This window comes from Lithobates pipiens, unplaced genomic scaffold (assembly GCF_037356315.1).
Source record: "Lithobates pipiens isolate NorthernLeopardFrog02 unplaced genomic scaffold, aLitPip1_a1.2 Scaffold_13, whole genome shotgun sequence".
Lineage (NCBI taxonomy): Eukaryota > Metazoa > Chordata > Amphibia > Anura > Ranidae > Lithobates > Lithobates pipiens.
The window spans coordinates 226,899,060-226,913,559 of NW_027507718.1; the positions used below are offsets into that span (position 1 = coordinate 226,899,060).

General features: G+C 47.2%; 1 protein-coding gene across 1 annotated transcript in view; it reads left to right on the forward strand.

The window, feature by feature from the left end:
- LOC143974669 (uncharacterized) overlaps positions 1-14,500 on the forward strand; it is a 40,590-nt gene that overhangs the window by 715 nt on the left and 25,375 nt on the right. The window lies entirely within an intron of this gene.

Consider the following 14,500-nt stretch of genomic DNA (forward strand, 5'->3'; position numbering starts at 1 on the left):
CCTCATCCCTTTAGGCCTGGTTCACACTATTGCAATGGCAGACATCGCATGTAATGTGTAGCGCACTGTTGTTTGCATTAGATGTGATGTCTGTGCGGGTGCGATGTCAGCCATACAGATAGTATGGCTGATATCACACCGCATTTGGTGCAAACACGCACATGACCCTTTTTTCTGTTTGGACCAGAATCAGATCGCATGTGTGTTCACGCATATGCGATCCGATTCATGTCCGAACTGTCAGTTCGCAGTGTGATACGCAAGCTAAAATGGGGGTGTCGTTAACATATAATGACACTCCCCTGCAGTTCGCATATGGCAGTGTGAACTGCCGTGCATTCCGGGTGCAGTTGATTCGCAGGGTTCTCGCATCGCAATAGTGTGAACCGGGCCTTAAACCCAAACATATAATTCCACAGATTCTGTGGCTGATTAAGTTGGTAATTAAACTCACTTGCTGCCTTATCTGCATTAAATTAGCCTCAGAACCTGTGTAATTCATATGTTTTCGGGTTTAAAGGGATGAGGTGGCAACTCTAGGCTGTGGGGAAACTGCATGGTCTTTTTGACCGTGCGGTTCCCGCACCCGTGAGCACGATGCGGACTGAGATGCGTTGGGGTGCCATTCAGAATGTATGGCAACCCCACATGTTTCGTAAGAGCGGTGCAATCCGGCTGCGGGGGTTTGCGGATACGGAAATCCATGCGATTCCCTCGATTGGAATACACGGCTCGCTCTAGCGTGAACCGAGCCTTAATGTGCATTTAAAAAACACACCCAGGTGCCCTCCGTGTGATTTATTTATTTATTCACCTCTCTGATATTCCACCTTCCGCGCTCGCCAAACGTGCCGTAAACATTACTAGGCCTGTTTACATGGTATTACCATAGACTTCAATTCCGCACAGACTCGACATGTAGCATCTTATTTGCTGCACAGTGACACAATGCAAATGCTGCATATTTTTCGAATGTGAACAGCTCTGCCAGTTGTCCATGTTATCCACTATATAGGCTGCCTTACCAGTAAAGATGAACTCAAGCGTGGTTGCAGAGCCCGCCAGGAAGTTGGCACTGCCTGTGATTAGCGCAGCGACGACTTCCTGGCAGGCTCTGCATGTGGGGTGTGCGAACATGTCCGAGCTCATCCTTTCTTGTGATTAGCGCAGTGAGGTGCCGACTTCCTGGCAGGCTTCTGCACGTGGGGTGTGCGAACATGTCCGCGCTCATCCTTACTTGTGATTAGCACAGCGAGGTGCCGACTTCCTGGCAGGCTCTGCACGTGGGGTGTGCAAACATGTCCGAGCTCATCCTTACTTGTGATTAGTGCAGCGAGGTGACTTCCTGGCAGGCTCTGCACGTGGGTTGTGCGAACACGCCAGAACTTATTCTTACTTACCAGGCACTTGGGTAGCAGCATAAATGCCTGTTTCTAATACCCGTGTGTATGGTACCAAAAGCAAACCAAAGTGAGCTTTTGATGCATTTAACGAGCAGTAAAAAAAACCCAACCCAGATGCCCACTATGCCCTTGTACACGCGGTCGGAGATTCCGACAACCAAATCCGTTGGAGTTATTCTGACGGATTAATTCCGGATGAGGTCCGGAAGTGATGTTGCATACACGCGGTCGGACTAAGTTGTCGGAATTTACAGTTGCCAAGAACGCGGTGACGTAAGCCGCGTATGACGGGCCTAGAAAAGGGAAGTTCAGCACCACATCCGGCACCCTTTGGGCTCCTTCTGCTGATCTCGTGTGTATCGCGTGTTAGTAGAAGTTTGGTGAGAGACGATTCACACTTTTCAGATTTGTGCTTCAGTTCGCTACTGCTCTTCAGTTTCTGCTTGTCTTCGCGTATCTGATTATCAGTGCGTGCAGTCAGTAAGCATTAGTTTCTCATTGTGGACTATATCTTGGTATAGTACGCTTTGCTTTGCATTGCTTATTGTCTGCTTGCTTCTGCTATTCAGGTCGTTCTTTCAGGCATTGCTGTTTATCGGTGCTTTCTGTTGTCCGTTCTGACCAGCCGACCGTTTTCAAACGTTTCGTCTATGTACTCGTCGTAGAGTTTGTGCTGTGCAGGGGCTTCGTGTTGGGGTTCTTACTTTGACATAAGCCCGGTCCATGAACAGGGAGGGGAGGCGTTTGTGGACCAAGAATTGGTTGCGCCAGCGTGACCAGTTCTCGCACATGCCTTTGCTCCGTGAGATCTGGGAGAATAATCCTGATGATTTCAGGAATTATCTCTGGATGACGGACCCCGTTTTTCACCGTCTGCTGGCTTTGCTGTCCCCTTATATCACCAGGCTCATCGCCACGTTGCACTACTTGGCGACAGGGAGAAGCCTTCAAGACCTGAAGTTCTCCACAGGCAACTCCAATATTTGTTTTCATTTACTGCTTGGCTTGGTTTTAGGTGTCTCCTAGGTAAATTTTATGTTTTTTCTTGTTGTGCCTTTTTCTACAACAGTGCAAACCCAAGTTCTGAGCGAGATGAGGGGACAGTCTCTTCTTCAGATAAGCTTATTATGTTGTGGATCTGCTACACACACACAGTGTTTTTGTTAACTAATGTATGTAGTGCATTACTGACCAAAATCTTGCTCATTTTCAGCACCATGACAGAAATATGTGGGCTCAGGAAAATGGCATGATTGTGAAAATTAACACATCACTGTGGGTGTTATTTACTAAAGGCACATCCACTATGCACTACAAGTGCACTGCAAAAGTGCACCTGAAACTGCACTTGGAGTGCAAAGTGGAGTTGCCTTTAGTAAATAACACCCATTGTCACCGAAAACAACAATTTTACTACAAATCCTGCTTTTGCGCATTGAAAAACCAAGCCACACATTGTTGATAATTTAACTTTTTAATCAAAGCACATTCACATGTGCGTTTAGAAAAGGGTTTTACAACAAACCAACAAATTGGGTGTATCAAAAACATTATTTCAGGTAATTTTTTTGTAACTTGGTGTTTTTGTGTAAACAGGCATGTATCAAAGCGTAACATACAGAACACAGGAACTTACAAAGTTCAACTTTGAAAAGTGAAGACAATATCAGACATGAGTATGTATAAATTGGCTGATATTGCCTTCATCACATGGGGTGTCACCCCTGGAAAAGCCAAATTTGGAAGATGCACAGAGTGTGTCAACATGTGCTATCTCCCATCATGGGGGATCAATGTACATGTTTTGGGGCTGCAACCCCTTCATCTCAGCCACTTTCCACAAAACATGTACATTGATCCCCCATGATGGGAGATAGCGCATGTTGACACACTCTGTGCATCTTCCAAATTTGGATTTTTATAAAAGACAAAAGTTGTTGTTTAAAAGCAAAAAAATAAAACCCTAGCTAGTTTGGGGTGTTTCACACTCTCCCCAAAACATCAATGATGTTCTTCATTTTATTTTTTAACATCATTGATGTTTTGCTGTATATTTTCTAAATCACAATTGCACACCATTATCTCCCCAATCAGGATCTGGGCACTTTCACTGGTAAAATGTGATTCTCCTTCCACATCACCTACAAAACAAAGCAAAAAAAACACACCATGTATTATAAATATGACGACATACATTGATGAGCTTACCGGAAGCTGTGTTCTCCGACACTCACCTGTTGTGGTGACAATTTGTCCAACTACAACGATCTCTCCTTCCTCCTCCTCCTCCTGCTCCTCTGCTTTTGGTGTTGGAATTTTGCCTTCTTTGGGAGGGGTGGGGTCCCTGGTGTCCTCAGACTTCCCGAGTCTTCTCTTCCCTATGAGAATGTAAAAAAGGAATAATTAGCACACACAGGGCAGAAATCGGAAAAAAAAACATTGCTTGGAAGTGTTGTACAATTGTGTTTTTTGGCCGAGTTCAAAGGTGAGAACTTTATTGTGGACACTTTGTTAAGCTGGAATACTTACCTGCAGAATGATTACGAACGAATGAAACCATGAACTTGAAAGTGGCCATTTTAAACTGCACAACATGAAATCAAAGCACATGGAGCAGTATGCAAGCAAGAATAATCATATGAACACACGATAACTACTTACTTTTTTGAAGAACACGCTTGATCCTTCTGTACTGATCATGCTCCCTCAGTTTCAGGTATGACCAGCGTTTTCTCAGTCGATCCTTGGATCGGCGTACCCCAAAATTCTTCTGAAGACTCTTCACAACTTTAGTCATGATCTTGGCCTTTCTGATATTTGGGTTTGGGTAAGGTCCATACTTCCCATCATAGTCAGTCCTGTTCAATATGTCCAACATCTCTACAAAAGACATATTTGAGGCCTTAAATCTTCTCTTCCTGGATGGGGACGTTTCAGGCTCCGGGCTTTCCTCACCCTCCTCCTCGTTAGTGGAACTCTGATTGCGCACCTGCGTTCTCTCCGCCATGTGCTCTCCCCACTGCGCCAAAAACAAAGGGGCGGGGAATAGTCTAGAAAGAACGCCAGGGGCAGGCTGAGTTTCATGCATGCGCACTGTATATAAAACGCAACACGTGTTTGTCATCCGTACGATCTGTGAACAGAGTGAGGAGCTGACGTGACGATCGTGCAAACGAAGGTAACATTTTGAACTTGGTACATCACTAGACTAGACTGATTCTATCTAGGCCTATGTTGGGACAATATTAGGAGGGTTTATCATGGCATTATTAGTATTTTAGGGTTTGTTTTGTGTCTTGCAGACAAGATGCATCCCTTCAAAAAATTGTATGGGGCTATTCCTTGAAGTGTACAGGGAGCTGCCCTGCCTGTGGCAGATCAACAACCCGTTTTATCATGACCGAAGAAAGAGGAAGGCAGCACTGGAGAAACTTCTTTCTTTGGTGTGGATCATGGTCCCCACGGCAGACATGGCCTATGTGAAGATGAAATTGGTGCCATGAAGATTACATATCTCAGGGAGAGAAGCACCTGGAGTCCTTGAGATCAGGAGATCCAGATGCCATTTATTACCCCAGGATGGTTTACTTTGAGAGGCTGCATTTTCTGGTAGACCAGGGGGAACCCAGGCCACCACTCGAACGTCTTCCTTCAAGGCTTCCTTCACCCCCAGCTGAGGCTTCCAACATCCAACCTGGGCCTTCCAGGCAGCAACATGTGGTGGGGCCCAGCTTGAGACAAGTATTGCATTGTTGAACATATTTCTTGTCAAACATTTAATGATGTTAACTAGATGTTATTATTGATCAGTAAGTTGTGATTTAAAGAGGAAGTAAACCCTGGTGGGTTTACTTCCTCTTTTTTTCCCTGCAAAGGTAAAGCATAATGGACTACTATGCATCGCATAGTAGCTCATTATGTGTCACTTACCTGACACAGGAGCCAGCGAAGTCGCCGCTGATCCCTGTAGTCCGCCGCATCCATGTTGCTGGTGGCGTCTCACAGCTCCGACGAATCACAGCGGCGAAGCCGCGATGACGTCACTCCCGCGCATGCGCACGGGAGTCACGTCTCGCAGCTCCGCCGCTGCCACTCGGCGAAGCCGCGATGACGTCACTCCCGCGCATGCGCACGGGAGTCGACAAATTAGGCAAATCCATTCATGGATTTGCCGCATTTAGTGCGCCTGCGCGCCGCTGTCTACAGCGCATGCGCCGCTGTCTACGGCGCATGCGCCGTAGACAGCGGTGCCCATTTTCGGGCAAATATCTCCTAAACCATATAGGTTTAGGAGATATTGCTTGGACCTACAGGTAAGCCTTAATCTAGGCTTACCTGTAGGTCCAAGTTGTTTGGAAGGGTTTACTTCCTCTTTAACAAAGTGGTTTACATATCAATAGACAGTAGTGACCAAAAATGATTGGTACAAGAATGAAAAATGCTGGGCTCAGAATGATAGTCTGTTCTATTTGGTAACATTCAATTTGCAACAGTAATGAGCTAAAAATGGTGTGATTGAGCAAAAAACTAAAACTATGTCCCATTTTCATACACAGGAAGACCTCAGCCGGGGGAGGCTGTGGCAAGTGGCAGCCAGGAGGTTGACCATCGCCCTCCTCCTCCACCTCCTGCCACAACTACAGGAGCCCAGCCAAAGCCTGGAAGGAAGTGCCTAAGGAAGACGAGAGAGTGATGGCTTGGGTTCAGTCTGGTCTGACAGAAGATGCAGCCTCTTGAAGAACCACATCCTGGGGACATAAACCAACAAGGGGGGGGAAATAATTTACAAAGGGGGTGGGACTTTAAATGCAGCACATGGAAGCAAAACAATAAAAGGGCGAATGTGAAGGAGTTTTATTGATACATCAATCTAAATATACAAAAATACATAATAATAGTACAAATAAATAAATACAAAATAATAATGCAAAATAACATACATATAATGATACATATGATAGTAAATCCATTAAAAATACACTACAATTAAGTGCATTTATAATATAAAGTAAACAAAACAATATAAATATAAATATATATATATATAAAAATAATGAATTCATATGATGTAAACAATAAAACTTTTCCTCATTCGTCTCTAAAAGGCATGGTATATGACAATACTTTAAAGGTAAAATCCGCAGGACCTCTGACCTCACTAAAGCTGAAGGGGGAGTAAGAATTCTATACTGACATAGAGGTCTTAATACAATTTGGTAAATACATAGAAACCGGTAGCTCTACGCGTTTCGTGACTTAACCGCCACTCATCAGGAGAAAGCATATATGGGATCTAGGAAAATTTTTTATATAAAAATAGAAAAATTAATTAAATATATATCAAAAAAATAAATAAATTATATATATAAATGACTAAAGAAGCAAGGTTGAATGAATAATGACCCCAACCAAAGCTAACTTACTAGAATTCGCTATGTAGCCGATGCGGTAGTGGGACTGAAAAAGCGGCCCGGAAAACAGCTCCAACCGGGAGCTGAGGTGGACAAACACCCAGCACCGATATGGGCGATAGCCAGGGTGAGTGACTCGCAGGGACATTCTAAAGGGAAAGGAAGGAAATGGGGTATGAAAAGGTGGAGGGGGGAGGGGGAAGGGGGCAAAGAAGGAAAGGGAGGGGGGAGAAGAAGTGAAGGATATGTAAGTGGTGGGTAAAACACAATGGTGTGCAGAAGGGGGAGTGAAATTTGTACAGGTGTAAACTGGAAACCAGTGAATTAGAATAATCAAATCCTGGGGACATAGATGGCATCTGCTTTTCCTGATCTCTAGGACTTCTGGACCAGACTGCTCTCCCTGAGATATGTACTCCTCAGGCCACCAACTTTTCTTTTTCTAATTAGTTCATGTCTGCCCTGGGGGCCAAAGGCTTTGCCAAATTGACAAGTTTATCCAGCGCTGCCTTCCTCTTTTTAGTTGTTTGAGACCTAAATAAAGGTTTTTTTTTGTTTGAAGAAATACTTGCGTATGTGTTTTACTTCAAAAAGGACAGTTTATTTGTGAGCAGGCAGGTACATTTCAAAAATACAAAGTGAAATAAATAACAAGGGGTACCAACACTAAACCACCTCCTGTAGATTAAAAAAGAAAAAATTAGTCGATTAATCGATTTAAAAAAAATCAATTAATCGAACACAAAAATTTGAATCAGTAACAGCCCTAGTTTAACCGCTTGAGATCCGCGCTATAGCCGAATGACGGCTACAGCGCGGACCTGCTTTGCCGGGACTACGTCTATTGACGTCGTCCCGTGCACGAGCGGCCTGCGCTCTCCTCTCTGTGATCAGCGAGTCTATGAGACTCGCCTGATCATAGATCGGGGCAAGGGGTCGATCCCGACCCCTTACCACATGGTCAGCTGTCAGCCAATGACAGCTGATCATGTGATCACAACAGAGCCGGTAACCGGCTATTTTTCTCCAGTCATCTTCCAGGACGGCACACCTGAGAGATGACTGGTCCACCTGACAGGAAACACAATCAACAACAGATTTAAAAGTCCCCACCCCTCCCTCAGACCCTCAGTTCTTGATTGTGTTTCCCACAGCATGGCAGCGAAACCAAGTTTCCTTTTAACTTTTTTGTTATGGGGTCTGGGACCCCGTTTTTTCCTTGTGAGGTTTTCTTCCTGGGACTTAGCAGACAGGGTCTGTGGTGCTCCCTTGTAAACCCCCAGGGAATACTTGGGGGAGGTAACCCTCACTCAAGGCCTCCTTAAGGAGCTTTGTTAACAGCCTCATGGGACAAGGGAGTTGTCCCAGTAGTGCTATTCCCCTTTCATTCCTTGTCTTTTTCCTACCTTCAACAAGTTCGTTGGTGGAGTGAGGTGAGCTGCTCTCTTCCGTAGTGCGGAACGCGGATGGCGTGCGTTCCAGCACTACGGCGCATGTCCGGAAGTCCAAAGGCGTCACTTCCGGGTATCGAGTTCCGGAAGTCGGGTGTTTCTGGGACGGCTGGACGCACCGGCGTGCGTTCCAGCCTCAGGGCGCAGGACCGGAAGAGGCCGTACGTCGTTTCCGGACGACGGACCTCTTGAAGATGGCGCCGATCGGCGCGTTATTTAAACAGAGCGGGTGCGGCGTGAAGCACCCAGTCTCCTCTTCCGGTAAAACGTTCGGCAGCACCTATAAGACAACAAGGGGACGCTCAAGATTGTACCTGGTCCAGGGATCCTGCAGGGCAGCAAATGACCATGGAAGTGGAAGGTCCGTCTGAGCAGACAACCGTTGAGGTCGCCACTGGGGGTGAGTGATCCAACTGTGTTTAGGGGCAGGGTACTCTGGGGTAGAGCTCCTGTGCCCCTTTTAGGACATGTGTAGCTAATTGTCTATTTGTTTTTGACTATTCCCAGGGACCGAAAGCTCTGCCCAGGGGTCAGCTGCTAGGTCTAAGGGAAAGGCTACTTCAAAGTCCAGGCGTTGTGGGTATTGTAACTCTAAGTTAGCACAAGACCACACCAAACCTTTCTGCGATCGATGTATTATCAAACTCGCAGGCAAAGAGACCGCCCAGGTCGTGAAAGAATGTAGGGCCTTACAAGCAGAAATGTTGGCCACCCTTCAATCTTTTCAATCTACCCTAGTGAAGGGTTTGGAGGAGGTACCATCAGAGAGAGAGACTCCTCAGTTACAAGAAAACTTTTCCACATCTTATGCGGAAAGTTCCCAGGGCCAAGTCTCCCTTTTATCTGAGGTGGAGGAAAGTCAGGTCCCAGACTGTAGTTCTGGAGAGGAGGATTCAGACCAAGATAGCCAGGGGGAGGCTAAACTTGGGGGACTTTTGTTCTCGAGTGAGGACATGAAAGGTTTATTAAAAGCCATTTACACCTCAGAAGATATCCAGGTTCCCTCTGCTCAAGTCTCAGCGCAGGACAGAGTATATAGAGGTTTAGGATGGTTGCAGACTAGAACATTTCCCATCCACCAGTCTCTGAAGGAGATAATTCTCAGAGAATGGAAGGAACCTGAACGCAAGCTTCTCAAACTGAAAGCTTGGAAAAGAAGGTGTCCCTTTAAAGATGAGGAGGAGGAGAAATTTTTTAAAGCTCCTCGCTTGGATGCAGCTTTAGCGCAGGTATCTAAGAGGTCCGATTTATCCTTTGAAGATTCTGGAAATATCCAGGATCAGATGGATAGAAAGTCGGAGACCTTACTCAAAAGAGCCTGGGAGGCGAATGCGGCAGCAATGGCGCCGGCTCTAGCTTCCGCCTGTGTAGCCAGGAATGCAGACACCTGGCTTGGCAAGTTAATGGATCACGTTTCCCGCAGTAGGGAGACTAAAGAAATCGTAGACTCGCTGGAGGTAATCAGTCGAGCGGTAGCATATGTGGCAGATGCAGCGGTGGAGACTGTTAGGACCACAGCTAAAGCAGCAGCACTTTTGAACTCCGCCAGGAGGGCCCTATGGGTAAAGACCTGGGATGGGGATTTTACTTCCAAGTCTCGCCTATGCGGCATCCCCTTTGAAGGTTCCCTGCTGTTTGGCTCAGGCCTAGATCAGGTTTTGTCCCGATCTACTGAAAAGGGTAAGAAGTTCCCGGTAAGGCCCAAGAGGGAAAGGGGTAAGAAGTTTTTTCGAGGCCCCTACTCAAAGACCCATCAAAAGGGGAAAGCTGAACAGAGGAGGAAGTGGAACTTGGGAAAAGGAAAAGAAAAAAGTGCAATTCTTTTCTCCAGTTCTGGAGCCTCTCAGAAAGAAGGCAAATGACGCCACCGTAAAGGTAGGCGCAAGACTCAGCGACTTCCTTCCCCAGTGGGAAAGGATTACGCAGAGTCCATACATTTTAAATCTTTTAGAAGTGGGGTACAGACTGGAATTTCAAACTCATCCCCTACAGGAGTTTCTGGTTACTTTTCCTCCCAGGGACCCAACCAAGGCAGAAGGGTTACTGAAAAATCTAAAGGAGCTAGCAGAGCAAGGGGTTATTGCTCCAGTACCAACCAGTCAGCTTGCCCAGGGTTTTTACTCACACGTATTTGTGGTTCCAAAACCCTCAGGCAAATTTCGGTTGATAATAAATTTGAGAAGACTCAACCGTTACCTACTTCACAAAAAGTTCAGGATGGAGAGTATTTACTCAGTAAGAAAACATCTGCAGAGAGGAGTCTTTATGGTCACCCTGGACCTAAAAGACGCTTATCTACACGTACCTATTGCTCCCGAACACCAGAAGTACCTACGCTTCGCAGTATGCATACAGCAGAGAGTACAACACTGGCAGTTCAGAGCTCTTCCCTTTGGGCTGGCGGCAAGTCCAAGGGTATTCACAAAGGTGATGGCCGAAGTAGTAGCATATCTACATCTGCGAGGGATAGGGTTAATACCCTACCTGGACGACTTGCTGATCTACAGTGTGGATCAGAGGCAAGCAGTAATAGACAGAGACATCGTATTAGAAACTCTGGAGACCTTGGGCTTGATGGTCAGCCGGGAGAAGTCCTCACTGACTCCATCTCAATCCAAGCTATACCTGGGCTACCTGTTAGACTCGCAGGCACAGAAGGTATTCCTGCCAAGAGAGAAGGTAACGAAGGTCCAGAATGCGGTTGTCACCCTTCTCGAAACAGGAGAAGCCTCTCTGAGATATATAATGAGACTGCTGGGTCTCATGACGGCCTGCATTCCGGCAGTAACCTGGGCACAACTCCATTCTCGGGAGCTTCAGACTTTCCTACTTGCCTCATGGGGAGGAAAAAGAGAAACATTAGAGTACAGAGTACCCATCACAGAGTAGGTATCTCGTTCTCTGCAGTGGTGGCTCGACCCACAGAATTTGGTGAATGGTCGCCCCTGGTCCCAGGTAAACCCTTTGGTCTTGACCACGGATGCCAGCGGTTGGGGGGCTCATCTGGGAGACCGATATACCCAGGGGCCCTGGAACCACAGCCAAGCCAGGGAATCTTCCAATTTCAGGGAGCTTCTGGCAGTAGGCAAAGCTCTAGACTATTTCCGGGAGGAACTACAGGACAGAGAGGTTCAGGTCCTTTCAGACAACCTAGTCACGGTGGCATACCTAAACCACCAAGGGGGGACAAAGTCGGACAAACTAAGACGATTAGCACAGCAGATCCTTGTGAAAGCAGAAGGGAAGGTCCTTTCACTGTCAGCGATTCATATAAAAGGCTCACTCAATCTGCAAGCAGATTTTCTAAGCAGACAGCCCATCCTTCAGGGGGAATGGGCATTGAGCAAAGAAATCTTTTTCCTGGTGTGCAGTCATTTCGGCAAGCCAGAAATAGATTTGTTCGCTTCCCGAGGGAATGCGAAGGTACTCAGGTTTTTCTCCCTTTACAAGGATCAAGAAGCAAAAGGGATAGACGCTCTGGTACAGGTGTGGGATTTCAGGCTGGCTTATGCCTTTCCCCCATTAGTACTTCTCCCCAGAGTCCTACAGAAATTAACCTACTCAAGGTCAGACCTGATACTGATAGCACCCTGGTGGCCCAAGAGAGTTTGGTTCCCCACCATTCAGAGTCTCTCGATAGCTCCCCCGCTGCATCTGCCGGTGCAACGAGATCTACTCAGCCAGGGTCCAATCTTTCCCCCCCGACCCGAGTCGTCTCTCTCTGACAGCATGGCTGTTGAGAGGGAAATACTCCGCGACAGGGGCTGTTCGGAGAGAGTGATAGGTACTCTTCTCCTCAGTAGGAAAGACGTCACCAGAAAAATCTATGCAAAAGTCTGGAAAGTCTTCTCCCACTGGCTATGGTCTAAGGAGGGGGCTCTCCAGATGATACCTACCATCCTAGACTTTCTTCAAGAGGGGGTGGACCAGGGGTTGGCAGTTAGCACCCTAAAGGTCCAGGTGGCGGCCCTGTCCATGTTTTTTGATAGGAAGATAGGACAGGAACCGCTGATAAAAAGATTTTTGTCGGCCAGGGAAAGGGTAGTCCCAGTTAGGTTGGTTGGTTGCCCTCCATGGGACCTGTCCCTAGTATTAGATGCCCTAACAAGGGGGCCCTTTGAGCCGGTGGCTCAAATTTCTGTTAAACTTTTATCATTTAAGTTGGCCTTCCTCCTGGCTATCACTACGGCCAGAAGGGTGGGTGATATACTGGCTCTTTCGATTAAAGAGCCGTTTTTGCGCATCCTAGAGGATAGGGTAATCTGGTTTTCTGGTTCAGTTGCATCTTTTTATGTTAACTAAAACAATGTTTCTCCAGTCATCTTCCAGGATGGCACACCTGAGAGATGACTGGTCCACCTGACAGGAAACACAATCAATAACAAGTTTAAAAGTTCCCACCCTTCCCTCCGACCCTCAGTTCTTGATTGTGTTTCCCACAGATGACAGCGAAACCAAAGTTTCTCCTTTTATTTTTTTACGGAGAGGTCTGGGACCTCACTTTTTCCTAGAGAGGATTATCTTTTTTTGTGGGGCTCAGCGGACAGGGTCTGCCTTTCTCCCTTGCAACCCCCAGAGACACCTGGGGGAGATAGTCCTCGCTTAAGGTCTCCTTTAGGAGCCCTGTTTGCTGCTACGTGGGACAGGGGAGTTGTCCTAAACGTGCTGCTCCCCATTTGTGTTGTGCCTACCTTGAGCTACTGTTCGTTGGTGGTAAGCTGCATTCCTCCAGTGCTGAACGCGGTGGCGTGCGTTCCAGCTCTACGGCGCAGGTCCGGAAGTCCGGACGCATCACTTCCGGCCATCTGATTTCCGGATGGAGGCTGGGAGGTCTGGACGCATTGGCGTGCGTTCCAACTGCACGGCGCAGGTCCGGAAGAGGCCGTACGTCACTTCCGGCCGACAGACCTCTTAAAGATGGCGCCGACCGGCGGGAATATTCAAACAGCAGAGGCTGCAGTGAAGCACCCCGGCTACTGTTTGTGAAAACGTTGTTTACCTTGCAGCACCTTCAAAGGCAAACAGGGGAACGCTCAGGACTGTACCTTAACCCAGCGATTCTGCAGGGCAGCTAAAATCGCCATGGAACTGGAAGGTCCGTCTGAGCAGACAGCCATTGAGGTCGCCACAGGGGGTAAGTGATCCAGCTGTGTTTTGAGGGGCGGGGTACTCTGAGGTAGACTCCCCTTGGCCTTTTTAGACTTGAGTAGCTAATTGTTAAATTTCTTATTTTCCAGGGACTGAAGGCTCTGCCCAGGGGTCAGCCTGTAGGTCTAAAGGAAAGGCTACTTCAAAGTCCAAACGCTGTGGTTATTGTAATGCTAAATTAGCACAGGACCACAGCAAACCTTTCTGCGATAGATGTATCTTTAAACTCGCAGGCAGGGAGACCGCTCAGGTCGTGAAGGAATGTAGGGCTTTACAGTCTGAAATGTTAGCCACCCTTCAATCTTTCCAAACTACTCTAGTGAAGAGTCAGGATGAGAGTCCCTCTGAGAGAGAGATTCCTCACCCACAAGAAAATGTTTCCACATCCTATACGGAGAGTTCCCAGGGCCAGGCCTCCCTATTGTCTGAGGTGGAGGAAGGTCAGGTCCCAGAAGTTACTTCTGGGGAGGATTCGGATCAGGATAGCCAGGGGGAGGCAAAACCTGGGGTTTTTTTGTTCTCAAGTGAGGACATGGAGGGTCTTTTAAAGGCCATTTACACCTCGGAGGATATCCAGGTCCCCTCTGCCCAAATTTCAGCACAGGACAGGGTGTATAGGGGCTAGGAAGGTTGCAGGCCAGAACCTTTCCCATCCACCAGTCTCTGAAGGAGATAGTCCTCAGAGAGTGGAAGGAACCTGAACGTAAGCTTCTCAAATTGAAAGCTTGGAAAAGAAGGTGTCGCTTTAAGTGTGAGGAGGAGGAAAGATTTTTTAAAACCCCTCGTTTTGATGCAGCCCTGGCGCAGGTGTCCAAGAGGTCTGATTTAGCCTTTGAAGATTCTGGAAATATCCAAGATCAGATGGATAGAAAATCTGAGACATTACTAAAAAGGGCCTGGGAGGCGAATGCGGCAGCAATGGCGCCGGCCCTAGCTTCCGCCTGTGTAGCCAGAAATACAGACACTTGGCTTGGCAAATTAATAGATCACGGGTGAGGAGACTAAGGATATTTTAGACTCACTGGAGGTAATCAGTCGAGCGGTAGCGTATGTGGCAGATGCAGCGGTGGAGTCTGTTAGGACCACA